A 27,523-nucleotide genomic window follows, 5' to 3' on the forward strand; every position below is an offset into this window, starting at 1 on the left:
TTGTTTTTCCCCCGTGGAAAAGCGGCATAATAATTGGTTGTTTACAAGCCTATAAGATGAACAATGTCATTTCAATGTGATGTCTGGATTTTTAAAGAGCCATTTAGTGTAAAAAAAATGTGTGAATTTTTAAATCAGAGCTTCACTGAAAGCAAAGACTCTTGTCTTTTCCTATATTACACTATATGTGCCGTTCAATAACTATGGAAATTCCTAAATCCCATATATGGTGAACTTGGCTCTCAACCAAATAAAACAGATAAAATTTACAACTCTCAAAAAAATCCATAGAATTTGTCTAATGATTTCAGACCATATTCTGCAAATCTGACTTGGCAGACTGCATTAAAAGATGAACTAGAATTTTGAAACTGAACATAGATAACATATTTAAACAAAATGAATGCCAAGGTGAATTCTGTAACCCTACCCAACTACCCCAACTAGGAAGTAGTTGGGTGGCCTGAGGCAACACAATGGCATTTTATTTCGAATTTGCTTTGATGACATTAGGTGGATATGTTCTGTTCCAGTGGCTGTTACCTACCACATATGTGTATATCAGATTTAGATCACCAGGACACCCTGCAGCCCAGCGAGGTGCCTGGGATCTGTGACCAGATGACTCCTCCATCAGAACAGCCTAAATCATCAGGCACCACTGATTCTGCAGCCAGTCACGTGTGAGTGCAATGCTAGTCCTGCTTTTGGAAACCAAGCTCTATGACACAGCAGTGCAAGAGAGTAACTTATCCTTGGGATGTTTTTTAATGATTTTTAAAGTGACAGGCTATGAAGCAAGATTTTTTTAAATGGCAGGCTACGAAGCAAGAATAAAAGTCATTTAGCTCAAGAAATGGCATTGGGGACTCTGCCTACCAGGTAGGTGGCACACTTGCCTTTAAAACAGTGTGGTCTCCATAACCCATGTCCCCAGACCTCCGTATTTTGAGGTTGCCCAGACATTTCAGAAGATCCTAGAGGGCCATGGGTAATTATTTTTGGTTTGTGATAGTGTTGGACATTGATTAAATTTACATAGAGACTCTTTCTTAGCAGGAGGAAGTACATTCCATCTTTCTTTAGACAGCTAAGGTATGATCTGCCTCACTCTTTGGTTCTGATTTCTATCTTTAAATTAGTGTGCCTTATAATGACCTCTAGTCTATCTGAGCAAGAGAAATTTGTGAGGCTTTCTGGAAGTAAAATGTACTCACCATAAAGGTCATTCTTGTAGGAGGAATATCAACAATACCCAATTCCTCAGGCAAAATTTAACTTCATATGCAAGGATCAACCTTATTTTTACCCATGGTACCTGATAATTCAGAATGAGAAGCCTCCACTCAGACAATGTGGGATTGGGCTCTCTCTTGCATCTCATTTTTCTCTCTGTTAGGCAATATGTAACTATCTGAAGATATGAAAATTAATTTAGTTTAGATTCACATTTTACATTTACTGAAATATTTATTTGAACTCATAAAAAGGTTGTTGACATAATTCAAAAGGTGAAGAACTAAAATGCATTCCAAATATTGACCAAAATATTGTGGAAAGTAGCTTATAGAACTTATGATCAAAAGCACTGTTCTGCACATTTCTATATCTCTTACCATAACAGTATATCCCTCCTCCAAACCACACCCTCCAAATGGTGACTTCAAGGGCTCACTTGTTCTACAAGGTGCCAAAAATGAAGATAAGTTAAATTAAGAAATGCAGCCAGATAGAAGGAAGAGATATAAATGTACAAACAGGACATTTCTTCTAGAGTCTCAGGCATTCTGGAGGTTCATAATCTTCATACAAATATATAAAATTTTTAGAAAGCTCTGTTCATTTGAATCCATCTTTACCTCTTCAAGTCTTCACACCAAACCTGCAGAAGAAATACCAAAGGAACCGTCAGTTTGGTTTTCATGAGATATTTTTAGGGCCAGCTTGTAAATCGGTATCATAGGTACAAGTCAAAATTGAAGACCCCATTTTTATTTGGAAACTTCAGTCTCTCAGTCTCAATGAGTAGAAGCTGTGACCATCAACTTTGGCTCTAGTGATTTAAGTAATTCCAAAGTAAATTAGGAAGGCTTTCTTCTGAAGGATCGAGTGTAACGCTAATCTTACGACTCTGACTTGCAAGACCCTTGATGTCTGTGGTGAATTTGCATGAATGGCTCCAATTCTTTACTCCTTCCTATAGCCACACTTGTCGCCATGTAACTTTGCAGTTTCCTACCATTGTTGACTTGTACCTATGATACTTCCTCAGGCCTGAGTTTGGCCATGTGATTTGCTTGGGCCGATGGAACGAAGCCAATGGCTGGCATGCCAGTTCTGCATCTCAGCCTCAAGAGGTATCAGATGTTTTTGCTTAAACTCTCTGGCACCTCTGCCATTGTCATAAGAAGGGTGAGGAACACTAGGGCAGGGTCACCTGCTAACCTGCCTCAACCAAACCCAGTGTAGGGCAGAGCCCCCAGCCAAACTGCAGGGGCAAGAGTGAGCCCAGCTGAGATCAGCTGACCCACAAACACATGAGCTATAATAATAAATGATCCTGTTTTAAGCCATTGGGTCTGGGGCAGTTGGTTATGCGGCGATAGCTAATTGATATGGTGCTGTTTCTTTTAAAGGTTCTTGAAATGCAGGGATTCTTGAACATTATATACACATTTGTTTCCCATCATTCTTTGGTGTCATTCCTTGGGAGTTTTGCTTATGTGAATGGGGTGAATCTTTTCTAAGAATGGAATGCTCACATTCTTTATTATCAGTGACTGAAGAAAGAAAATTCCATAGACAAGGGCCCTCCCCTGCTGTGGCAGACGCTATGGGCAGGCTCTCCCCACATCCATCCCTTGCTTCGCTCTACTAGAAAGGCTGCTAAACCAAACAGTCTCTTTCCCACTCAATCTTACACCCAAGGGGCAGCCAAGGGATCCAGTTCTGGCCAATGAGCCCGGAGGAGAATTCTGCACCCGAGACCTTTTGGAAAGCTTTACTGTCTTGTATATTGCTTTAGCAATTTCAAAGCCCATGATGTCACTTAACATTTATAGCTCTGATATGATATAGGTTGTATTTGACTCCGGTTTGAGTTGAACACAGAGGTTCAAAAAGCAAAGTGACTGGGGGCAAGATGGCAGACTGGTGAGCTGTAAGTTTTAGTTACTCCTCCAGGAAAGTAGGTAAAAAGCCAGGAACTGCGTGGACTGGACACCACAGAGCAATCTGTCTTTGGGCATACTTCATACAACACTCATGAAAACGTGGAACTGCTGAGATCAGCGAAATCTGTAAGTTTTTGCGGCCAGGGGACCCGCGCCCCTCCCTGCCAGGCTCAGTCCCGGGGGAGGAGGGGCTGTCAGCTCCGGGAAGGAGAAGGGAGAACTGCAGTGGCTGCTCTTATCGGAAACTCATTCTACTGATTCAAACTCCAACCATAGATAGACTGAGACCAGACACCAGAGACTCTGAGAGCAGCCAGCCCAGCAGAGAGGAGACAGACATAGAAAAAAAACAACACGAAAAACTCCAAAATAAAAGCAGAGGATTTTTGGAGTTCTGGTGAACACAGAAAGGGGAAGGGCGGAGCTCAGGCCTTGAGGCGCATATGCAAATCCCCAAGCAAAGCTGATCTCTCTGCCCTGTGGACCTTTCCTTAATGGCCCTGGTTGCTTTGTCTATTAGCATTTCAATAACCCATTAGATCTCTGAGGAGGGCCGTTTTTTTTTTGTTTGTTTGTTTGTTTGTTTTTTTTAAATCCTTTTTTCTTTTTCTAAAACAATTACTCTAAGAAACCCAATACAGAAAGCTTCAAAGAATTGCAATTTGGGCACGTCAAGTCAAGAGCAGAACTAAGAGAGCTCTGAGACAAAAGGCAATAATCCAGTGGCTGAGAAAATTCACTAAACAACACAACTTCCCAAGAAAAGGGGGGTGTCCGCTCACAGCCACCATCCTGGTGGACAGGAAACACTCCTGCCCATCGCCAGCCCCATAGCCCAGAGCTGCCCCAGACAACCCAGTGTGACGGAAGTGCTTCAAATAACAGGCACACACCACAAAACTGGGCGTGGACATTAGCCTTCCCTGCAACCTCAGCTGAATGTCCCAGAGCTGGGAAGGTGGAGCAGTGTGAATTAACAAAGCCCCATTCAGCCATTATTTGAGCAGACTGGGAGCCTCCCTACACAGCCCAGCAGCCCAGAACTGCCCTGGGGGGACGGCACTCACCTGTGACATAGCACAGTCATCCCTCAACAGAGGACCCAGGATGCACGGCCTGGAAGAGGGGCCCACTTGCAAGTCTCAGGAGTCATATGCCAATACCAAAGACTTGTGGGTCAGTGGCAGAGACAAACTGTGGCAGGACTGAACTGAAGGATTAGACTATTGCAGCAGCTTTAAAACTCTAGGATCATCAGGGAGATTTGATTGTTAGGGCCACCCCCCCTCCCCGACTGCCCAGAAACACGCCCCACATACAGGGCAGGCAACACCAACTACACACGCAAGCTTGGTACACCAATTGGGCCCCACAAGACTCACTCCCCCACTCACCAAAAAGGCTAAGCAGGGGAGAACTGGCTTGTGGAGAACAGGTGGCTCGTGGACGCCACCTGCTGGTTAGTTAGAGAAAGTGTACTCCACGAAGCTGTAGATCTGATAAATTAGAGATAAGGACTTCAATAGGTCTACAAACCCTAAAAGAACCCTATCAAGTTCAGCAAATGCCACGAGGCCAAAAACAACAGAAAATTATAAAGCATATGAAAAAACCAGACGATATGGATAACCCAAGCCCAAGCACCCAACTCAAAAGACCAGAAGAGACACAGCACCTAGAGCAGCTACTCAAAGAACTAAAGATGAACAATGAGACCATAGTACGGGATATGAAGGAAATCAAGAATACCCTAGAAGAGCATAAAGAAGACATTGCAAGACTAAATAAAAAAATGGATGATCTTATGGAAATTAAAGAAACTGTTGACCAAATTAAAAAGATTCTGGACACTCATAGTACAAGACTAGAGGAAGTTGAACAACTAATCAGTGACCTGGAAGATGACAGAATGGAAAATGAAAGCATAAAACAAAGAATGGGGAAAAAAATTGAAAAACTCGAAATGGACCTCAGGGATATGATAGATAATATGAAACGTCCGAATATAAGACTCATTGGTGTCCCAGAAGGGGAAGAAAAGGGTAAAGGTCTAGGAAGAGTATTCAAAGAAATTGTTGGGGAAAACTTCCCAAATCTTCTAAACAACATAAATACACAAATCATAAATGCTCAGCGAACTCCAAATAGAATAAATCCAAAAAAACCCACTCCGAGACATATACTGATCACACTGTCAAACATAGAAGAGAAGGAGCAAGTTCTGAAAGCAGCAAGAGAAAAGCAATTCACCACATACAAAGGAAACAGCATAAGACTAAGTAGTGACTACTCAGCAGCCACCATGGAGGCCAGAAGGCAGTGGCACGATATATTTAAAATTCTGAGTGAGAGGAATTTCCAGCCAAGAATACTTTATCCAGCAAAGCTCTCCTTCAAATTTGAGGGAGAGCTTAAATTTTTCACAGACAAAGAAATGCTGAGAGAATTTGCTAACAAGAGACCTGCCCTACTGGAGATACTAAAGGGAGCCCTACAGACTGAGAAACAAAGACAGGACAGAGAGACTTGGAGAAAGGTTCAGTACTAAAGAGATTCGGTATGGGTACAATAAAGGATATTAATAGAGAGAGGGAAAAATATGGCAAACATAATCCAAAGGATAAGATGGCCGATTCAAGAAATGCCTTCACGGTTTTAACGTTGAATGTAAATGGATTAAACTCCCCAATTAAAAGATATAGATTCGCAGAATGGATCAAAAAAAATGAACCATCAATATGTTGCATACAAGAGACTCATCTTAGACACAGGGACACAAAGAAACTGAAAGTGAAAGGATGGAAAAAAATATTTCATGCAAGCTACAGCCAAAAGAAAGCAGGTGTAGCAATATTAATCTCAGATAAAATAGACTTCAAATGCAGGGATGTTTTGAGAGACAAAGAAGGCCACTACATACTAATAAAAGGGGCAATTCAGCAAGAAGAAATAACAATCGTAAATGTCTATGCACCCAATCAAGGTGCCACAAAATACATGAGAGAAACACTGGCAAAACTAAAGGAAGCAATTGATGTTTCCACAATAATTGTGGGAGACTTCAACACATCACTCTCTCCTATAGATAGATCAACCAGACAGAAGACCAATAAGGAAATTGAAAACCTAAACAATCTGATAAATGAATTAGATTTAACAGACATATACAGGACATTACATCCCAAATCACCAGGATACACATACTTTTCTAGTGCTCACGGAACTTTCTCCAGAATAGATCATATGCTGGGACATAAAACAAGCCTCAATAAATTTAAAAAGATTGAAATTATTCAAAGCACATTCTCTGACCACAATGGAATACAATTAGAAGTCAATAACCATCAGAGACTTAGAAAATTCACAAATACCTGGAGGTTAAACAACACACTCCTAAGCAATCAGTGGGTTAAAGAAGAAATAGCAAGAGAAATTGCTAAATATATAGAGACGAATGAAAATGAGAACACAACATACCAAAACCTATGGGATGCAGCAAAAGCAGTGCTAAGGGGGAAATTTATAGCACTAAACGCATATATTAAAAAGGAAGAAAGAGCCAAAATCAAAGAACTAATGGATCAACTGAAGAAGCTAGAAAATGAACAGCAAACCAATCCTAAACCAAGTACAAGAAAAGAAATAACAAGGATTAAAGCAGAAATAAATGACATAGAGAACAAAAAAACAATAGAGAGGATAAATATCACCAAAAGTTGGTTCTTTGAGAAGATCAACAAGATTGACAAGCCCCTAGCTAGACTGACAAAATCAAAAAGAGAGAAGACCCATATAAACAAAATAATGAATGAAAAAGGTGACATAACTGCAGATCCTGAAGAAATTAAAAAAATTATAAGAGGATATTATGAACAACTGTATGGCAACAAACTGGATAATGTAGAAGAAATGGACAATTTCCTGGAAACATATGAACAACCTAGACTGACCAGAGAAGAAATAGAAGACCTCAACCAACCCATCACAAGCAAAGAGATCCAATCAGTCATCAAAAATCTTCCCACAAATAAATGCCCAGGGCCAGATGGCTTCACAGGGGAATTCTACCAAACTTTCCAGAAAGAACTGACACCAATCTTACTCAAACTCTTTCAAAACATTGAAAAAAATGGAACACTACCTAACTCATTTTATGAAGCTAACATCAATCTAATACCAAAACCAGGCAAAGATGCTACAAAAAAGGAAAACTACCGGCCAATCTCCCTAATGAATATAGATGCAAAAATCCTCAACAAAATACTTGCAAATCGAATCCAAAGACACATTAAAAAAATCATACACCATGACCAAGTGGGGTTCATTCCAGGCATGCAAGGATGGTTCAACATCAGAAAAACAATCAATGTATTACAACACATTAAAAACTCGAAAGGGAAAAATCAATTGATCATCTCAATAGATGCTGAAAAAGCATTGGACAAAATCCAACATCCCTTTCTGATAAAAACACTTCAAAAGGTAGGAATTGAAGGAAACTTCCTCAACATGATAAAGAGCATATATGAAAAACCCACAGCCAGCATAGTACTCAATGGTGAGAGACTGAAAGCCTTCCCTCTAAGATCAGGAACAAGACAAGGATGCCCGCTGTCACCACTGTTATTCAACATTGTGCTGGAAGTGCTAGCCAGGGCAATCCGGCAAGACAAAGAAATAAAAGGCATCCAAATTGGAAAAGAAGAAGTAAAACTGTCATTGTTTGCAGATGATATGATCTTATATCTAGAAAACCCTGAGAAATCGACGATACAGCTACTAGAGCTAATAAACAAATTTAGCAAAGTAGCGGGATACAAGATTAATGCACATAAGTCAGTAATGTTTCTATATGCTAGAAATGAACAAACTGAAGAGACACTCAAGAAAAAGATACCATTTTCAATAGCAACTAAAAAAATCAAGTACCTAGGAATAAACTTAACCAAAGATGTAAAAGACCTATACAAAGAAAACTACATAACTCTACTAAAAGAAATAGAAGGGGACCTTAAAAGATGGAGAAATATTCCATGTTCATGGATAGGAAGGCTAAATGTCATTAAGATGTCAATTCTACCCAAACTCATCTACAGATTCAATGCAATCCCAATCAAAATTCCAACAACCTACTTTGCAGACTTGGAAAAGCTAGTTATCAAATTTATTTGGAAAGGGAAGATGCCCCGAATTGCTAAAGACACTCTAAAAAAGAAAAACGAAGTGGGAGGACTTACACTCCCTGACTTTGAAGCTTATTATAAAGCCACAGTTGCCAAAACAGCATGGTACTGGCACAAAGATAGACATATAGATCAATGGAATCGAATTGAGAATTCAGAGATAGACCCTCAGATCTATGGCCGACTGATCTTTGATAAGGCCCCCAAAGTCACCGAACTGAGCCATAATGGTCTTTTCAACAAATGGGGCTGGGAGAGTTGGATATCCATATCCAAAAGAATGAAAGAGGACCCCTACCTCACACCCTACACAAAAATTAACTCAAAATGGACCAAAGATCTCAATATAAAAGAAAGTACCATAAAACTCCTAGAAGATAATGTAGGAAAACATCTTCAAGACCTTGTATTAGGAGGCCACTTCCTAGACTTTACACCCAAAGCACAAGCAACAAAAGAGAAAATAGATAAATGGGAACTCCTCAAGCTTAGAAGTTTCTGCACCTCAAAGGAATTTCTCAGAAAGGTAAAGAGGCAGCCAACTCAATGGGAAAAAGTTTTTGGAAACCATGTATCTGACAAAAGACTGATATCTTGCATATACAAAGAAATCCTACAACTCAATGACAATAGTACAGACAGCCCAATTATAAAATGGGCAAAAGATATGAAAAGACAGTTCTCTGAAGAGGAAATACAAATGGCCAAGAAACACATGAAAAAATGTTCAGCTTCACTAGCTATTAGAGAGATGCAAATTAAAACCACAATGAGATACCATCTAACACCGGTTAGAATGGCTGCCATTAAACAAACAGGAAACTACAAATGCTGGAGGGGATGTGGAGAAATTGGAACTCTTATTCATTGTTGGTGGGACTGTATAATGGTTCAGCCACTCTGGAAGTCAGTCTGGCAGTTCCTTAGAAAACTAGATATAGAGCTACCATTCGATCCAGCGATTGCACTTCTCGGTATATACCCGGAAGATCGGAAAGCAGTGACACGAACAGATATCTGCACGCCAATGTTCATAGCAGCATTATTCACAATTGCCAAGAGATGGAAACAACCCAAATGTCCTTCAACAGATGAGTGGATAAATAAAATGTGGTATATACACACGATGGAATACTACGCGGCAGTAAGAAGGAACGATCTGGTGAAACATATGACAACATGGATGAACCTTGAAGACATAATGCTGAGCGAAATAAGCCAGGCACAAAAAGAGAAATATTATATGCTACCACTAATGTGAACTTTGAAAAATGTAAAACAAATGGTTTATAATGTAGAATGTAGGGGAACTAGCAGTAGAGAGCAATTAAGGAAGGGGGAACAATAATCCAAGAAGAACAGATAAGCTATTTAACGTTCTGGGGATGCCCAGAAATGACTATGGTCTGTTAATTTCTGATGGATGTAGTAGGAACAAGTTCACTGAAATGTTGCTATATTATGTAACTTTCTTGGGGTAAAGTAGGAACATGTTGGAAGTTAAGCAGTTATCTTAGGTTAGTTGTCTTTTTCTTACTCCCTTGTTATGGTCTCTTTGAAATGTTCTTTTATTGTATGTTTGTTTTCTTTTTAACTTTTTTTTTCATACAGTTGATTTAAAAAAGAAGGGAAAGTTAAAAAAAAAAAAAAAGAAAAAAGACAAACAAGGAAAAAAAAAAAAAGATGTAGTGCCCCCTTGAGGAGCCTGTGGAGAATGCAGGTGTATTCGCCTACCCCACCTCCATGGTTGCTAACATGACCACAGACATAGGCGACTGGTGGTTTGATGGGTTGAGCCCTCTACCATAAGTTTTACCCTTGGGAAGATGGTTGCTGCAAAGGAGAGGCTAGGCCTCCCTGTATTTGTGCCTAAGAGTCTCCTCCTGAATGCCTCTTTGTTGCTCAGATGTGGCCCTCTCTCTCTGGCTAAGCCAACTTGAAAGGTGAAATCACTGCCCTCCCCCCTACGTGGGATCAGACACCCAGGGAAGTGAATCTCCCTGGCAACGTGGAATATGACTCCCGGGGAGGAATGTAGACCCGGCATCGTGGGTTGGAGAACATCTTCTTGACCAAAAGGGGGATGTGAAAGGAAATGAAATAAGCTTCAGTGGCAGAGAGTTTCCAAAACGAGCCGAGAGATCACTCTGGTGGGCACTCTTACGCACACTTTAGACAACCCTTTTTTGGTTCTAAAGAATTGGGGTAGCTGGTGGTGGATACCTGAAACTATCAAACTACAACCCAGAACCCATGAATCTCGAAGACAGTTGTATAAAAATGTAGCTTATGAGGGGTGACAATGGGATTGGGAAAGCCAAAAGGACCAAACTCCACTTTGTCTAGTTTATGGATGGATGAGTAGAAAAATAGGGGAAGGAAACAAACAGACAAAGGTACCCAGTGTTCTTTTTTACTTCAATTGCTCTTTTTCACTCTAATTATTATTCTTGTTATTTTTGTGTGTGTGCTAATGAAGGTGTCAGGGATTGATTTAGGTGATGAATGTACAACTATGTAATGGTACTGTAAACAATCGAAAGTACAAAAAAAAATAAAATAAAATCGCCTGGGAACACCAGGCCGTTTAAAGGAAAAAAAAAAAAAAAAAGCAAAGTGACTAGCTCAAAGTCTCATAGCTGGTAAATGGAAAGGCTGGGATTTGAACTCAAGTATCCTGACTTGGGGGCACTTTCCATTCCACTACCAGGGAAGGTGTGGATGGTTCTCGAACCAGAGGGCAAGGCAGAGAGGCATTAATGATGGCAAAACTGAAAACCATCAAGAGCAGTTAGCATAGGTCCTCGGGTTTCTCTAGCACTTATTTTTTGTTTTAGAAATTATCGATTTTGGGTCCATGCCAATCACCAAGAGGAAAGAATATGTCAGCTCTTTCCAAGCCCAGGATTTCCAGGTGAAATGTATTTTGTTGACTAGTAACTTCACAACCTCATCCCAGCCAGCCTACCATGCCAGGCCCATCTCTAACCACTCTCCCTCACGTGCCCTGCACTTTGAATTTACTGGGCCACTTTCTGCTTCCATAACATGACAGGTTCCTTTAGGCCTCTCCCTCGTTACTTATTACCTTTGACTGGAATCTGGGCCCCAAGACTCTCTACTTGACATGCTGTACTGTCGTTATTGTTCATATGCATCACCTCTCTCCTGTCATAGCTCTCCCACTACAGCTGCCCTGCCCCTGGGCTGGAACCTTCTTAAGGGTATGAACATGTCCTATTCATTTTTACATCCCCATTGCCTATCACAGCACTTGGCACATAGCAGGGGCCCAGGGATCGATGGACGGACAAGACCAAGGGAGATGTGAGAACAGGAAAAGAACAGGAGTTCCAGGCTTATAACAATCAACCAAGATTGGAGGCCCATTGAAGAAGTGCAGAAGGTCCGAAGGGCAACCAATGACCAGTCATCACTTCTTTCTCCCAAAGAGTACTCTATGAATCTAGTGGAAACACTTCTGCACAAACTAGATTATGGATACCAGTGTGTGGAAGTGCTTCTGCTGCATTTTTCAAGTTTGCCTACATTTTTGCACTCTAATTTTGGAATTAAAGGTAGTGCAGCAATAATCATCTAGTCCAAAAATAAGTTTCTGCCTTGTTGGCAGCAGGCCCACTGTGGGGCAACACAGTAAAGCACATGTGTTGATCTGATCTGCTCCATCCCCACGTGCTGTCAGTTCTGCCCCAGGGGTCAGCCACTCAGGGCCAAGGTGTGCTCCAGCCATTTTCTTGTTGTGATCACCGGGCTGGGTCACATATGGCCACTCTCTTGTGCTGAGAGGCCTGTGACAAGCTGCCCTTGAAACCGAGACATTCCTTGGGCTTCTCTGAGCAGCATGAAGGGGTGATGATCCACAGCAAATTATCACTGAAGCATGTTCTGTGAGATGAGATTGCTTGCCAAGAAGTATCCAGACTGCGAAACACCATCTGCAACCTGGAAGTGGGGACCATTTACGTGACAAGTTTGTTATGGACTTTGTCCACCATATACCTGTCCCGGGTGGGTGAAATCGTGGCTCTACTGAGAAACATGGGATGAGTGGGTATGTGCAGTGCCCTTTCAGTGACTGTTTAAAGTCCAGAAGATGCCCCTTGCAACTTGGAGACCTCTCTGACTTTGAGACAGTTTTGCAAACAGAGGAAACTCTTGATCCAGTTTGCCAGGCCCATCGTGGCCACTGTGGGAGGACCAAGATATTTAGGAAAATAAATGCAAAGAATTCCTTCCTTATGCAACACAAGCCCTAGGGAGCCTGTGCTCTTCTTCTTTCCTCCATGTGCCTGGGAGCCAAGGAGAGCCCAGAAAACTCTGCTTGAAGAGGGGGATGCTGGGGCAGGGCCACCAGCCTGGGCTTTGCTCATACGGGGGTGGGAAAACAGCTGATGGTGATGGCACCCGTTCCCAGCACCTCCCACGAGCCAGGCAGCCCACCACTGACTTCACACCTCATTTAATCTACAAAGTGAACCTGATTCTTTCTTGTAGAAGGCGCCTGGCCGCTGGCAGCAGACAGAACAGAGGACCCACCGCAGTTGTCCTGAGACAACCCTGCTCCACCCCAGCCCCCTCTCCCAGGTAGCATCCGAGAGGGCCTCGCAACGGGGAACTGGACTCTGCTGGTGGTTAAGGTCAGATATGGTCCTTCTCAGAGGGCAGCACCCCCAGGGCACCAGGCGTCTCCATCCAGGGCTGTTCAGAGCCTGTAGGACACTGGAATATGAGAATTCAGGAATGCAGAGACCTGGGCTCACCGCTCTGGGTCTAGGCTCTAATTTAGAAATGGGAAACAATGGGAAGGGAGCCAGAGCTAAAATTGCCGACGCGGTAAAGCACACTTGTTTTTCGGGTTGCTGGAATGCAAGTCGGGCGGCATCTCGGGCCACGCTGCTTTGCCGCCAGGCCAAGTCCCCCGCGTCCCGATCTCCTGTGGGGGCTCCGATGGGAACTTTGGGGACTGGGCGGCACTTTGCCGGCCCACACACCTTTGGCACCCAATTCAAGCGTACCTAGAGTTGCACTTGGGAAAGGCCCGCTTGGGCGGGCGCACGGAGGATCCTCCAGAGACCTCCTCGGGGTGGCCCTCAGTGCGGCAGGCGAAGGAGCAGATGATGTTTACGCCCTGCCGTGGCCCATTTATAGCTGCCTTAGTCACCGTCGCCACGGCCCCAGAAGCCCCACTCATTTTAATCTATTCAACGCGCGGTTGCAGCTGGCCCTTTAAGCAGACGTCCGGGGGCGGGGCGGAGGGCAAGGCCCCGCCTCCGGCTGCGGCTGCAGCGCCCCGGCCCGCCCTGCAGCCAGGGCCCTGGGAAATCGCGGGGGGGGGGAAGCCTGGCATTTGTGTAGTCCTCCATCGTTGACAAAGAAAGCACTTACACACACTCTGGCCCAGGCGATCATCACAGCCACGCGGGGGACGGAGGCAGGACGTGTGTTAGCCCCAGCTTATGCAGGAGAAAGGGCGGGCACGGCCTGGGATTGCGCCCAGGTGACTCCAAACCCAGAACGCTTTCTTTTATCCCAAACTGCCGCTCAGGAAGTAAAAGAAACAGAAATCTACGTAAAAAATTAGACAAGTTTTTGTCTTAAACTGTGAAGCATCCACAAAAATTGGTTTCTGCGTATCACTGAGCCTTTTTGGTGGCAAAAGTAAAAACTGCAATGTCCCTACCAAGAGCTACTAAAAACAGGGAAGAGGAAGAGGGTACAAAGAGCAGGGCGTTTTTAAAATAAAATTCGGCCCCTGAGCTTACCGGACCTGAGGCTCCCATAGACCCTTCTCCTTTAAAGGAAAAAAAGTTTCCAAGCCCACTGTGCCCCTCTTTATACAAGTCCGGCAGGACATAGTCACCGTGGAGTCTCTTACCACCACCACCACCCCGAAATAAAAGACAAGGATTTAAAAGGGGATAAAATATACCCTCTCCAAGAAGTGGCCAATGGGGATATGGGAACTATAAGGGTCCAAGTCCCCTTTTCAATGACTGACTTAGCATAATGTAAGAAACAGGGAGGTTCTTGGAGAATCCCTTAAAATTTATGGAAAAATTTAAAAACCTAATATTAGCCTTTGAATTCACTGGGGGGTGGGGGGGGGGTGGTGTAAATCATTCTTTCCTCTTGTTGCTCTCCCAAGGAAAAACGTCGAATTTAGGCTAAAGCACAGGGCCACGCAGACCAACTTGCAGGCTAGCAAGCTGCCCAATATGCAGTGAGGGCAGTAGCAATTCCAAATGTTGATCCAAACTACAACTATCAGAGGGGTCGGGCAGATCTAAATCCAGGGATCACATGATAATTTGTCTAATAGAAGGAATGAAAACCTGGACCATCAAATCTGTAAATTATAATATGTTACAGAGTATAACTCAGGAAAATTAAAAAAAATAAATAAATAAAAACCTGCCTTATTTGAGGGAAGGCTGGGAAGGCTATGAAGAAATATACCCAAGTAAACCCTGACTGTCCAAAAGGGCAAATAATGCTTAAAACTTATTTTAGTGGTCAGTCAACTATAAGTCAAAACTTCATCTTCAACAAAAAGGACTTAAAAAAACAAGGCAAGTATACAAATTATATTCTACCTGTTAATTAACATAACTCTAGTACATGAATAAAGGTAAAACAGGACAAAACTTCTATAGTTTATCAAATATTTTTATTTCTAAAAGTAGCTTCATTAACCAAAAACCAAAGAAAGTAAAGTATGCAAGTCAGCCAAACAAGAATGAAGCCAGAGTCCTGCCCCCCAGGGACTTTAGCTCAAAAAGCAAAACTAATGGCCCTCATCTGAGCTCTAGAACTAGGGAAAGGGAGAAGGCTACGCCTTCCTAGGCCTGCAAGCTCACACAGCTGTGCAGAAAGAGCGAGGCTTTCTCCCAATTAAACACCACCAAGAGATACTCAACCTCTTAAATGCTGTGCTCTTGTCGACAAAAATATCTGTAATTCATTGCCCTAATCATCAAAAAATAATACTAACATCTCTCAAGGAAATAACCGGGTCGACACAGCAGCCAAAGCCACAGCCTGCTCTATCAAGCCCCTTCTAACTTCATTCCTACACCCCCTAACTTGCCACATGCACCCTTTATTTCCCAGTTGAGCAGGAACGAGCTGCCCAGCTAGGATTCACTCTTGAACCTAAAGGAGGTTCCTTCCCTCTTCCCCAGTCTCTCTTGGCTAATGCCTCTCCTAGGGCCACTCACTTCTATCCTCCTCTTGCTATTGATCAGCCCTTGCATTTTTAAAACTTTTCACCAAGTTTATTCCTTCCAGACTAAAAGCCTGTCACACCAAACCAATACTGATGTGAGGATTTTCAGCTGTTCTGACTGCCCCTCCAGACTCCGCCCCTTTCAAATAAGATGGCCAGAAAGTTCTATGCCCTGTCAGGCAGGGCCTACATACCCTGACAAGCAAGAGGAAGCTACAGAAGACAGACCCTCGTCCCTCAGCAACCCTTAAGATTAAGGGGCAAGAACTCTCTGAGGGGGAAGTTGAGGCAGGCTAGAACAGGGAGAGAAGGGAAAAAAGAGCTCATGAAGGAGCACCTGAGCAAGGATGGTTAATCAAGACATCCCACCTGGGGGCTACCCACTTATAGAAACACCTGGTGGCAGCTGCCCCACCCAAATGCACTATCTACCACCAGGCAACACCCTGGAAAGAAGGGAGGGTGGGAGAAAGAGCCCCGAACAAGGAAAGGGGAGGGAAGAAGTAAAGCTAATCTATAAAAGCAAATGGCCCCACATTGCCAGGGCTTCTCGCCTCTGACCTTTCTTTTCTTGCGAGAGTGCCCGCATGTTCTCTCACATGTATATCTGATAAACTTTCTACCTGCTTACTCAAAAAAAAAAAAAAAAAAAATCGGCCCATGGACTCCAGATGAAGGTTGTTATGTGCAAGATGTGGAGAATTTAAATGACCTTCAGGAAAAGGCAAATAGCATATCCAGGTCAAATCTCATGGAAATAAATTCAAAAGGAATTTTTATACCCTACGGTATTAAGAATTGGTTGTATTGGCTATCAAGCCAGAGTTAGGGGCTGGCAGCTGAGAGGCATCATTTAATTTGTTTGGTGAGATTTTGGTGGAGGAAAGGGCATACTCCAAAACCAGACCCCACTGTGCGCCCTGGTTTTTGTAGTACATTTCCCTGAATCCAAAGAACATATGCCTCCCCCCTTTTTTTCCTGGGCCACGGGCTTCATTAGAGAAACACTGACCCAAGATATTCCTCCCAAAGTACAGCTTCAGAACACCCAGAGGCAGGGAAGGTGATAAACAAGCAGAGTAGGCTGCTATCTTAACCAAAGAGCTTCTCAGATTTTTCAAAGATGGCAAAATCTTTCTATGTCATTTAGGCCTTAGCATCCCAAGGCCTAGAGACAATGGTGTTTACATCAGAAATATGCACCCTCCTCCTAGAACCACCTGGCAACGGTCTGTGGCACCTAAGAGTTCTGGAACACCCAAACGGAAAACCAATTTCTTGGCATGTAGTTAATGGAACATATGAAGCAAATATAGGCCTCCCTGCCTTTGTCAGTAATGCATTCTTGAAAATCACATTGTCGACAGAGATCACCTTAAAGCTGAGCATCTGTGTTTGCACAGTGAGTGGTCCAAAGACTCAGTATTCAAATTCAAAATGTGGCTACTGGTGTACCATAAGGCAAAGATAGAATTATAAAGCTTTATAATCTTTTAAAATAGTAAAACTATTTTCAAAGATGAATGGACCTAGAATTTAGTACTACTCATTTTAGAAATTAGGAAATTAAAATCCAGAAAGGTTGAGTCATTTCTCCAAGGTCACACAGCTAGGCAATAGCAGATGCAGGATTAAAAGCCTGTCTGGAGCTCTTTCCCCTACATAAAACTCTTTTTCAAAACTCATTTAAAATGGGCACAAGTAATCTGTATACACTGACCATACATTAGAGATACCTTGAATGAAGTGAACAACGGATCCATAGAAATATATCTGTAGTGTATCGAAAGATTTGATGTAATAAATGTTTGTGTACTTGTTCTAATGAACACCAAAATTCATTTAAAAATATTTCTTGCCTTCTCAAATTTAGCAGGTTTTAAAAAAATATATTTTGCTAGAGTAAAATGCACAAAAAAATGAACAGCTTGATCTTTTAGGTGTGTCCACCCATGTATGACTTTCATCGCTCTTAAATACTATTGTAAAAACTAGCAAATCCTCAAGATGTTTTGTTTTGTGGATTGGTTTGTTTTTTCTTTTTGTGTGAGAAATACTAGTTCTAAGAGATGATGAAACAAGTTTTACTCTTGAAAGTAAGGGAGGAGAGGGGAGGGAAGGAAAAAGAAAAGAAACCTTCCATGGTCAGATAAATTAAAAACCCCTGGGTTAAGCAAAGATAAGCCATTTTCTTACTTTTAGATGTATAGTTTATGGAGTGGGTGTGGGGATGATACCAGGTGGCATTTTCAGAATTTATTCAATCACTAAACCATCTTTCCAGTTTTCTACTGTTTGTATTCTTTTTTTCATTTATCATTCATTATATCACACAGTGTCCACAGCATTTCTTCAGGTCGATGCACCATAGTTTACTTGATCATAATCCTATTATTGGGCACTTAGGTTCCTAAACCTTTTGCCACTAGAAGTGAATGACACTTTTTCCACATTAGCATTTTCTTTAGGATGGACTTCCCTCCTGGCATAAATGGGTGGGCGGTATGTAAATCCTGAGGGCTGAGACTATCTCAGCCCTCACGCCCTCCTCACTCCATATCTGTTGAAAAAGTGATCAAGTGTCTGTTTCATGATCACTTTCCCACTCATCTTTGTTTCATTTAGCATCCCTTTCATTACTGGTAAGACTGCACATTTTCTCCTGCTTCTCTACTAATTATACATCCACTTGGGTGAATTGTGAGTTCATTTTCTTTATTCATCTATTAACGTGTTAGTGTTTTGCTTCCTGATTTGTATGGGCTCTTTATATAATTATGCATTTCTTACAGAACAATTTCCTTGATAGAGTTCACTATTTAATGGTTGTTATTCTTTTCAAGTAGAGAAAACTTGAAAGATTAGCAAGATTTTGAGGCATGGTTTTGATAGCTCTTGCTTCTTTAAAAAGCTATCCGGGGAAGCTTAAATCAATGCCTTCATATTTTCTCCCCCCAAATCATTCCAACCACTTTAAATATAAAGAGCTAGTTATAGCCAAATTCTACCTTTTGAAGCCATCATCAAAGAACTTTAATATTATAATCTTGAAAGTGAAAAGCAGTCAAAGAGATCATGAAAGGGAAAGAAGCATCCACTTCGGAGATCTGGCATCTTGTTTATAGGCTACCGTGAATCACTCTGGTTTGTGGGATTTTTTTTTTTTTAAGCTACCCAGAACAGGTGCTGACATTGGCTACACATTAGAATCACCTGGGGAGTTTTTAAAACTCCCAAAGCCCAGGCTGCCCCAGATCAATTAAATCAGAATCCCTGTGGGTGGGGTCAGGTGCTCTGACAAGGTTGAGAACCAGTGGCCTAGAAGTGTTTCTCAGACTTTAATGTCCATACGACTCACTGGGATCTGGTTAAACTACAGATTCTGTCTCAGTAGAACTGGGGTGGGGTCTAAGATTCTGCATTTCCCACATCTCCCCATGGAGCCCACCTTCAGAATCAAGGGTCTAGATCAGTGGTCCTCAATGGGGAAGGGGCTGGATTTTGTCCCCCAGGAAACATTTGGCGATGTCTGGAGACATTTTTGGTTGTTACAACCAGGAGGAGTGTGCTAATGGCACCTGGTGGGTGGAGGCCGGGGGTCCTGCTAAACATCCTGCAATGCACAGGATGCTCCACACACACATACACACACACAGAGCAGAGAATTATCTGGCCCCAAGTATCAAAAGTGCCGAAGATGAGAAACCCTGGTCTAGAGGGAACTGTTTCCCTGAAAGGAAATGACCCCAAACCTGAGCTGGGACAGAATTTTGTGTTCTGGTGTGATCAGCTGTCCCTTCTGGGAAGCATTTCTGATAAAACATATGAGTGATTTTCTGATCAACTTTAATGAGATTTAAGAGCCCCTTCTGGGAAATTCGATTTACCTGCCCTGCTAAATTAGCCTCGTAACAGAGTTTAATGACCCCTTGTTAACAATTGTTATCTAACCACATTTTTCTCCTGTTCCAAGTTTGTGAACCGGCTTTTTGAAGCCTCTTTAAGCAACTTTGAAATAAAACTCTGACATGTGCTTGCAATCCATTCATCAGAGAAATTGCTTTAACACCCTTTGCCGTGCCAGCCTCCAAGCTGGTTCCCAGGTGGGACAATGTCATACGTTCAACTACTGTTTGCTGCGCACCAACTGTGGAGACACTTTAGGGCAGACTCTGCCTTCAAATCCCCAGCAGTCCTGCTCCCTCCCTGTGTCACCTGGGGCCAGTCACTAAATGGCTTGAGCTCCCCATGTTCCTCTGACACGTAGGAAAATCACAGTATCAAGCTCATCAGATTATTGCAAGGATACCATTTTAAAGCATTTAGCCGAGTAGCTCCCACATAGTAAATGCTCAACAAATGTGAGCCATTACTCTGATTCGGAGACAAAAACAGGACCTCTACCGCCACCAAAAAACAAGCTTATAAATAAACACATCCCCCCTCCTCCCTCCTTTGCCCTCCAAGAGAGATTCAGTCTCTGTCTTCTTGGCTTCCAGCCTGTTGTGGTGCTGATGGGCAGAGGAGGTCTAAATGAGTGGAGAGCAGAACTGAAAGAAGTGCGCTGAGTCTAATTTAATATACATAACAAAAGGGGCCAGGAGAGAGGAGTAGAGAAGCAAAGAAGGGCTGGGGGATCAGTGGAAAACCGGATTTTTTTGGAAAGAAAGAAGAGATTTGGGGTAAGTAGCCTCTAGGATAAAGGAATCTTGGGCTGATGATGAGTCAAGAGGATTGTTAGTTTCACTGTGTGTTGTGCAACGTAAATCTTTAAGTGAAGCTTTACCTTTCTTTTTTGAGGACATTTTTGGAGTTTGATTTATGTTACGTTTTTAACGCAGCTCTGTGCCTAAATGGCCCTGAAGGTGGGAACCTGAAGGCCCGGGTTTATTTGGGTTACATTAGATGTCATGGCGGTGTTAAGTAAAATAAACTGACCACGTGCATTGGACAGTGCAGGGAGGGGCCCCGTTCAGAGAAGAGCTTTTCCAGAAGACAAAAACAATTGACCTGTAGGGGCTTTCTGAGAAAAATGGAACCCATACTACAGAACTGCAGATAACCAACACCTACTGATCAGTTTGGGTGGAGGAGAGATAGCTTATCAGACTGGACAAGCACACCATGCTAATCAATATATGTCTGCTCCCCACTTTGTAAGATCCCCCTATGTAAAATGGAAACTTCACGTCAGCCAATCAGAACATTTCCTCGCTTGCTTCCGGCTTCCGCCTTAGTCCTATATGAGCTTCCCCTTTCCACCCCCTCGGTGGAGTGCCCTTCTATCTTCTGAGTGGGATGCTGCCCTCTTCAGGAATCCCTCAGTAAGGCTGTGAGCGCTTACACTGCCCCCATAGAGGAACTTCACATCTAGAAGGAGAATCAGACACTAAAATAAGGAATGGCAAGCCACTCTTCATTGTGAGGGGGTGCTGCTGTGATGGGACAAGCACAGGAAGCGTTATCCCGTTTAAGGGGCTATGGAAAGGCTTTCCAGAAACAACATTTGACTTGAGACCTGAATGAGGGGAAGGAGGTGGCCAGCTAACGGATAGGGGAGGAGAGAAGGATTGGAGAAGACTATCCGGAGCATGCATGAAGGCCTAGAGCCACTGAGGCACCTCCATGAACTGGGAGACGTTCACTAGGGTTGGGGCAAGGAACGTCCCAGGAGGGCAGAAATGAGAGCTGAGGAAAGTGGTGAGTCTGAACCAGTTCATGCAGGCCCTAGGGGTCACGGAGGAGCCTCTGAGGGATGTTCAGCAGGGCAGTGACATGATCACATTTGGTTTTTTGAAAGGTCTGCTGGCTGTAGGGATTTAGCAACTAAAAAACAAGTGAGAAAAAAGCTCTGAGGAGCAAAGCACACGGGTCACTTGGACAGCTGTGTGCCATTAACGCACCAGTTCTTCATTGAGGTCACCTGTGAACAGTGGGTGCATGGAGTTTGCCAAGCTTCTTTCAAGGGGAAGAGAAGGGTCAGACATATCAAAAACTCCCGGCACTTGTCCAAGGGCTCTTGCCTGAGGATTGAGAAAGGAGGCCGTTGGCCATTAGCAAAGGCCCAGGTGCTCCTCACTGGAACTTTTCAGTTCCAGATGGCGGACTTCCACCCGGGGTTTAGGAATATTCCCACGGGCCACACAAGCATTACTTGGGGTAGCAAATGCAAGACGAATCACAAGTGATCCCAGACTGCTGGGCAGGCAGGGGGAACTCATACTGAGCTCTCACCTGTCAATTTGCAGTATTTTGTGGGCTGGGAGGAATTTTGAGCTTAAATAAGGCAGAAATGGACAATCTTTCTGACAGCATGGCTTAATTTATTGAATGGTATGGGAACTAGGCCTTGTGAGGGAGATAGAGCCGTTCCTAACAATTTAACCATTAATAAAGTTCTGCTATAAATGGAACACAGGAGAGAAGGTAGCTTGTCAGAGGGCAAAGAATCGACCCCCATTAGACAAAATAGGTCAGGCAGGGAGGGAGTTGTCGTGTTTCCTGACTAGTCAAGTTGATCGGAGATGACAGGCCTTGTCGTTTTTCAACTGATTGAAAAGAGAGAATATGTAAGAGATTTCTTTCTTGTTGTTTCCTTTCTTAGAAGATGGCTGTGTTTCAAAGAAGATCCTAAAAAGAAAAGAACTGATACATTTATCACAGTTTTGAGTTTTGTGCTTAAAAACCTGTGTGTATGTGTGTGTTTTCAGAAATATATTTTCACAGAAAAGTAAACCTATGCTTCTCCTGGGAGGTTACTCTGGCTGCATTATTCCCTTTCACCTGGGAGTAATGAAACCCCAACTCCTGAGGAGGGTTTTCCCTTCTATTGGTTTGATTTTTGGTGATACTGTCTGCTTTTTTCTTCTTGTCCTTATTTTCACCTTCAGAAAATCAAAAGAGAGAGCAGGAAAACGGTTGCATATGGGAACAAGCCAAGGAAGAGGAACAGTGTGCAAAGGTCAAAATTTAGCCTTCAAACACTAGAGTTTTAGTTCGCTGATGGATCTGCCTCCCCTTAAAGTTTCTGCTTTCCCCTCTCTCTCATTTTGGGGCACCTCCTCCCTAATGACTAAGGAAGTGTAGAGAAAACTTGCCCGAATACTCAAAGAGTGTGCCTTTTGCTTGTACATTGTCTGGTTTCTAAAGGGCTTCCTGTGTTAGAGGCATCAGGGAACCTGGCTTCACATCTGGAAATCATTTTTTCTAATCTCCCCAAAGATAAACAACATTGGGTATTTTAAATAAATATAAGAAATTGTAGGTGGTGAGGATCAGTAGGGTTGAAAGGAAAGTAAATACTGAGATGTTAAGGCTAGGTGACTTTGGGCAAGCGTCATTCCTCTGGAGGTCAGTTTTCTCAACTGTAAAAAAAGGGGTAGGCTGCTATGGCCACCAGCCTCCTCTTGGTTGGACTAAATGAAATTGACAATCCCTGATCTGTGAGAATATGACTCTACATATTGCTGGGTAGACACGTGTCACTGCACTAATGAGGCACAGCACCTGTGGGAACCTGAGAGTCCACAGCCCCCTCTAAATGGCTGTTGTTCTGGACCCATAGGACAGTCCAGATAATTGTATCTCTTCCCCATGTCCTATCCCAAATAGAAGCTATAGCTCACCACTGGGCCACCCAATAAATAAGAAACCATGCTGCATGGCTTTCCAAGAATGCTTGGCTGTTTTCCATATAGAGTCTTTAATCCCAGCAACCTTGACGTTCAACCAAAGAAATACTTTTCCAAGCAAAGATCTCAGTCTGATTTGTCAAGGGAGGATCTGAGAAACACCCTCTGACTCAATCCTTCTCAACCCAAGCTGCACATTAGAATCCCCTGGGAATCTTGTGACGCATACCGAGACCCAGGCCCATTCCTCTGAAGATTCTGCTGCAATTGGTCAGAGGTGGGGCTCAGGCAAGTCCCGGTGACTAATGTGCACTCAGAGCTAAGGACTGCTGATCTAACTAGTCACAAGGTTTACTTATCTAGCATTTTGCTGCTGTCTGACTCTGGGACTAAGGTAACTGGGATAAAAAGAAGTGATTCCCACCTAAAGCCCAAGGCTGGACAACTCAGTTCAGAAACTGGTTTCAGTTCTTATGTCATAATATTTGAGAAAAGCTATAAAACTGTCTATCAATCAGCGAAGTAACCGGTTTGCTGACCCCTAGTCTGGAACAGGGTCAGCATTTAATACAAATTACAGAAATTAATATGGTATCAGTGAGGTAATGTGACTGGTAGGTAAGTCAATGCTATTGACATAGTTTCTCATCCATTATATTCAGACTGTCCCCCATAATTCACAAAGCATATTTCACCCCCATGGAGCTATCCTATCTGTCACCTAGAGAGTCCACTGGGCTAATAGTTAAGAGCCAGAGAGCCTGGCTATGAATCCTGTTTTCCCACTGTCTAGCTGCGTGACCTTGGGGGAAAGTCCCATGACTTCTCTGTGCCTCAGTTTTTCTCACCTCTAAAATGAAGATCTTGTGTGGCCTAACTCATTTAAGTTTCACAAGGTAAAGTACTTAGAATAGTGCCTGACCCTCGGAAGCACTATTATATAATATCAATGATTATTCTTCAGTGGTGCTTAGTATATCTGAATTTCAAAAGGAAATTTGATTAAGTTTCTCACTCTACCTTTGGATACTAGGTATAAAACTGTGGACCAGGGGATGGGGTACTTATGGGATTCTGAATGTCCAGACCTAAACCATCTGGACTGATGGCTCTAGGTCAGTGATTCTCAAAGTGTGATCCCCAAACCAGCACCATCAGCACCACCTGGGAGCGTGTTAGAAATGCCAATTGTGGGGCCCACCCCAGACCTACTGAATTAGAAACTCTGGGGGTGGGGTCCAGTAATTTCAGTTTCAACAAGCCCTCCAGATGATTCTGGCATGCTCAAAGGTTGAGAACCACTGTTCTAGGTCAATCTAAAAAGAGTTTCCTTTGCCACAGCCCATGGGATGCTGTCCTTGATGCTGCCCTGTCCCCGAGTACGGAAGTGAAGACCTGCCCACCACACCTCTTGGTATTTCTCAATTCTGTGAGAAAGGGCACCACTGAGAGGTGAAACAGAGTCTGGAGTCGGTTATGAAGGGATGGCATTTTAATGCATTTGTTATCTGCTGGTCTTGGAGCATCTCAGCTGTTTTGTCTTATTTGGGCCACTAGCTCCTCTACTGACGCACGGGACGTCCTTCCCTGCCAGCCAGTGGGGCTTGCTGGTTGGCCCATAACTGGATTGGATTTGGCTTACAATAACTCTCAGGCTCTTTCTCCCCTGACAGCTAACCAGCAGTAAACTCTCTGTGTGATTCTTCAGGGAGTCCAGGACACTATTTCTTAGCCGTCTGTGACGATGGAGTGCTTTACGGAAGAGTTGACCTTTAGGATGATGACCTTGAAGTGAAATTTTCCCCAGAGTAATTTGTTTGCTACAAGGTCTTTCGGACATTAAGACATTTCAAACTGATTTCTAAATACTGGATCAAATCTTGTGTGTGTGTGTGTGTGTGTGTGTGTGTGTTTGTATGTGTATAAAGAATACAGTATGACTTTTTCTTTTTGAAATAGGCATCAAGAAAACAGTAAATGGAGGTGGAACTTGAGATAGTAGGTTTCCTTTGAGATATATCTGTAGATAAAGGTGGGTAGATTCATCCTGTATATTTTTCTGTGTCATGTCAGTGGGGTAAAAGGACTCTTATGCCCTCCTATGTATAACCAGAGCCATTATCCATTCAATTTTGGCCCCATGGCATGGGTTGTAACTACCCTCCTTCTTGGCACCTGTGGCAGACTGTGTGATGGTCCTACATTTCTGTATAAAAAGGATTACACCCATTTTTCTACAGATAGATTTAAATAGGCTTAATTAGTAGTCTGAAAATAAACTTTCTCCGGAGGGAGATGATAAGTTTCACAATCTTCCACTGTGTGTGAGGTTGGAAAAGTCACATAAGAACTTAGTACAAATTCAATTCCTGCCCTTTCTAGCTCACAGGACTGTCGTGAGGCTAGAAAGAGAGAATGAGCATGGAAATACTTTGGAATTTTTACGATCAAGTACAAGGACCTGTTACTATCACTGCTCCTCTTAGCTCTGGGTTAAAAGATGTGATTTAGGTTTTGCCATCAAAGTCCAAATAAGCCTCTGTTTCCTCGTTGTCTGGCCCATGAAGCCCCCGTAAGCTGCCATTTCACAAAATTTCGAGGTTTCCATGTAATTTGGCACCTGTATTTATTAATGCCTGCATACCTCTTTCACTCCCACTGCAAAGTAGACATTGCTTAATTATCAAATTAAGTCACGTCAGAAAGGAGAAAGCACTCCTGCAGAGTAATACTAGTTGCAAATTGGATGTGAATGAGGTATAAGCCAGCACAGGATGTCATGGAGACACCCAGGCACTTCTGGATATTTAGATCAACAGGGCTCTCGTTTTATTTTTTGTACCAGACTCCAACAGTACATGGTCTGTGTAAAAAAGGGAGATGGCGCCTTCTGGCCATCAAGCCCATTTGAAATATCATCAGTAAAATAATGTATGAAGCATATTGTTTGACTTTTCCTTGATAATAAGGGAATGATGGCAGCTGCACTCTTCCAATGTTCCTTAAATTGATCAGCTTCAGAGAAAAATCAGAAATTGCAAGCCAGGTCCATTTTCTAGTTAAGAACAAAGAAAAAGTCCCTTGGAGGCTCCAAACCAAAATGAAAGTGCTCAAGTGAAATGTCTGTAATTTTGCTCTCTCAAGACATAAGGGCTTTGGGAACAGGAGCTGCTGCAAGTTTTTGAAAAATGGAACTGCAATGCCTCCTCCAGGGCAAAGAGGACACTCGCAGTTTAAAAATCTCATGAGCTGGCTCAGGCTCTCCCAGATGCTTCCAGTGAGCTCACCTTAGCCAGAGAAAATTAATGGATTTTACTTTTCAGTGCATTGTCTGTTTTTTGTTGTTGTTTTTTCATATTCCCTGGGGAAATATGTGATTGCTTTGGAGAGAGCATTTCATTTAAAAACAAATACATGCCTGCCCTTGATAGCAAGGGGAGGAGGGCGGAGGGCTGAGGCAGGGGTGGGGACAGCCAAGGAAATGCCGGTGGCAGTTAAGTCGCGGGCTTGGCGGTGGCCTCTCAAGACCGGCATTATTATTCCTATTTATAGATGCGGCTCGGAGTGCTTGGGAACTTGCCCAAGGTCACCGAGTTACTACGTGACATGGCTGGAAATGGACTGCAGGTGTGTCCAGCTCTTTCCAGCACGTCCAGTGTCTGGTGGCTTTTGCAAGGCTGGCAAGGAGGCTGCGAGAAGCCTGCCCCTGCCACCTCTCACAGCCACGGCAGCCGCTGCTACGAGATCACCTACATTTACCGTCACAACTCAAGCTCCAAACAAGCTTCTTAACATGGTTACTACCAAGGAAACAGAGCAGTCGCTCAAAATCAAACCTTTCTGCCTTCCCTAGAAATTAGGGGCACAGAACTGGGAAACAGGAGCCTGGGATTTTAGGCTGGGTATTGACCTTGATTCAGTTGCTCTCTGGGACTCAGTTTCTATTTCTAATAGATGGGGGGCCTTAAATGAACTTCCTCCCAATGGTAGCACTAAAGAGATAGTCATAATGATAGTGATCACTGCCCTGAGGAGCCACATTATCTAATTCAGTGTTTATCAGCCTTGACACTATTGACATTTGAAGACAGACCTTTCTGTCTTGTGGGGCTGTCCTTAGCAGCATCCCCGGCCTCCACCCACTGGATTCCAGGAGCACCTGCTCCTAAATGTGACAACCCAAAATGTCTCCAGACAATGCCAAATGTCCCTTGTGGGGTAGGGGCCAAAAGCGCCCCTGTGAGATAGGTCTTTTCTCATTTTTTTTTAAATGAAGAAATGAAGGCATAG

The 27,523-nt window shown here is 43.1% G+C and overlaps 1 protein-coding gene across 1 annotated transcript in view; it reads right to left on the reverse strand.

The window, feature by feature from the left end:
• Window positions 1-1,462: 1,462 nt before the first annotated feature.
• Window positions 1,463-27,523, reverse strand: part of SMPX (small muscle protein X-linked) — an 83,019-nt gene continuing 56,958 nt past the window's right edge. The window contains exon 5 of the mRNA XM_037821447.1: window positions 1,463-1,882. The gene's annotated coding sequence lies outside the window, so the exon portion shown is untranslated. The remainder of the gene's footprint in view (window positions 1,883-27,523) is intronic.

This window comes from Choloepus didactylus, chromosome X (assembly GCF_015220235.1).
Source record: "Choloepus didactylus isolate mChoDid1 chromosome X, mChoDid1.pri, whole genome shotgun sequence".
Taxonomy (NCBI): Eukaryota; Metazoa; Chordata; class Mammalia; order Pilosa; family Megalonychidae; genus Choloepus; species Choloepus didactylus.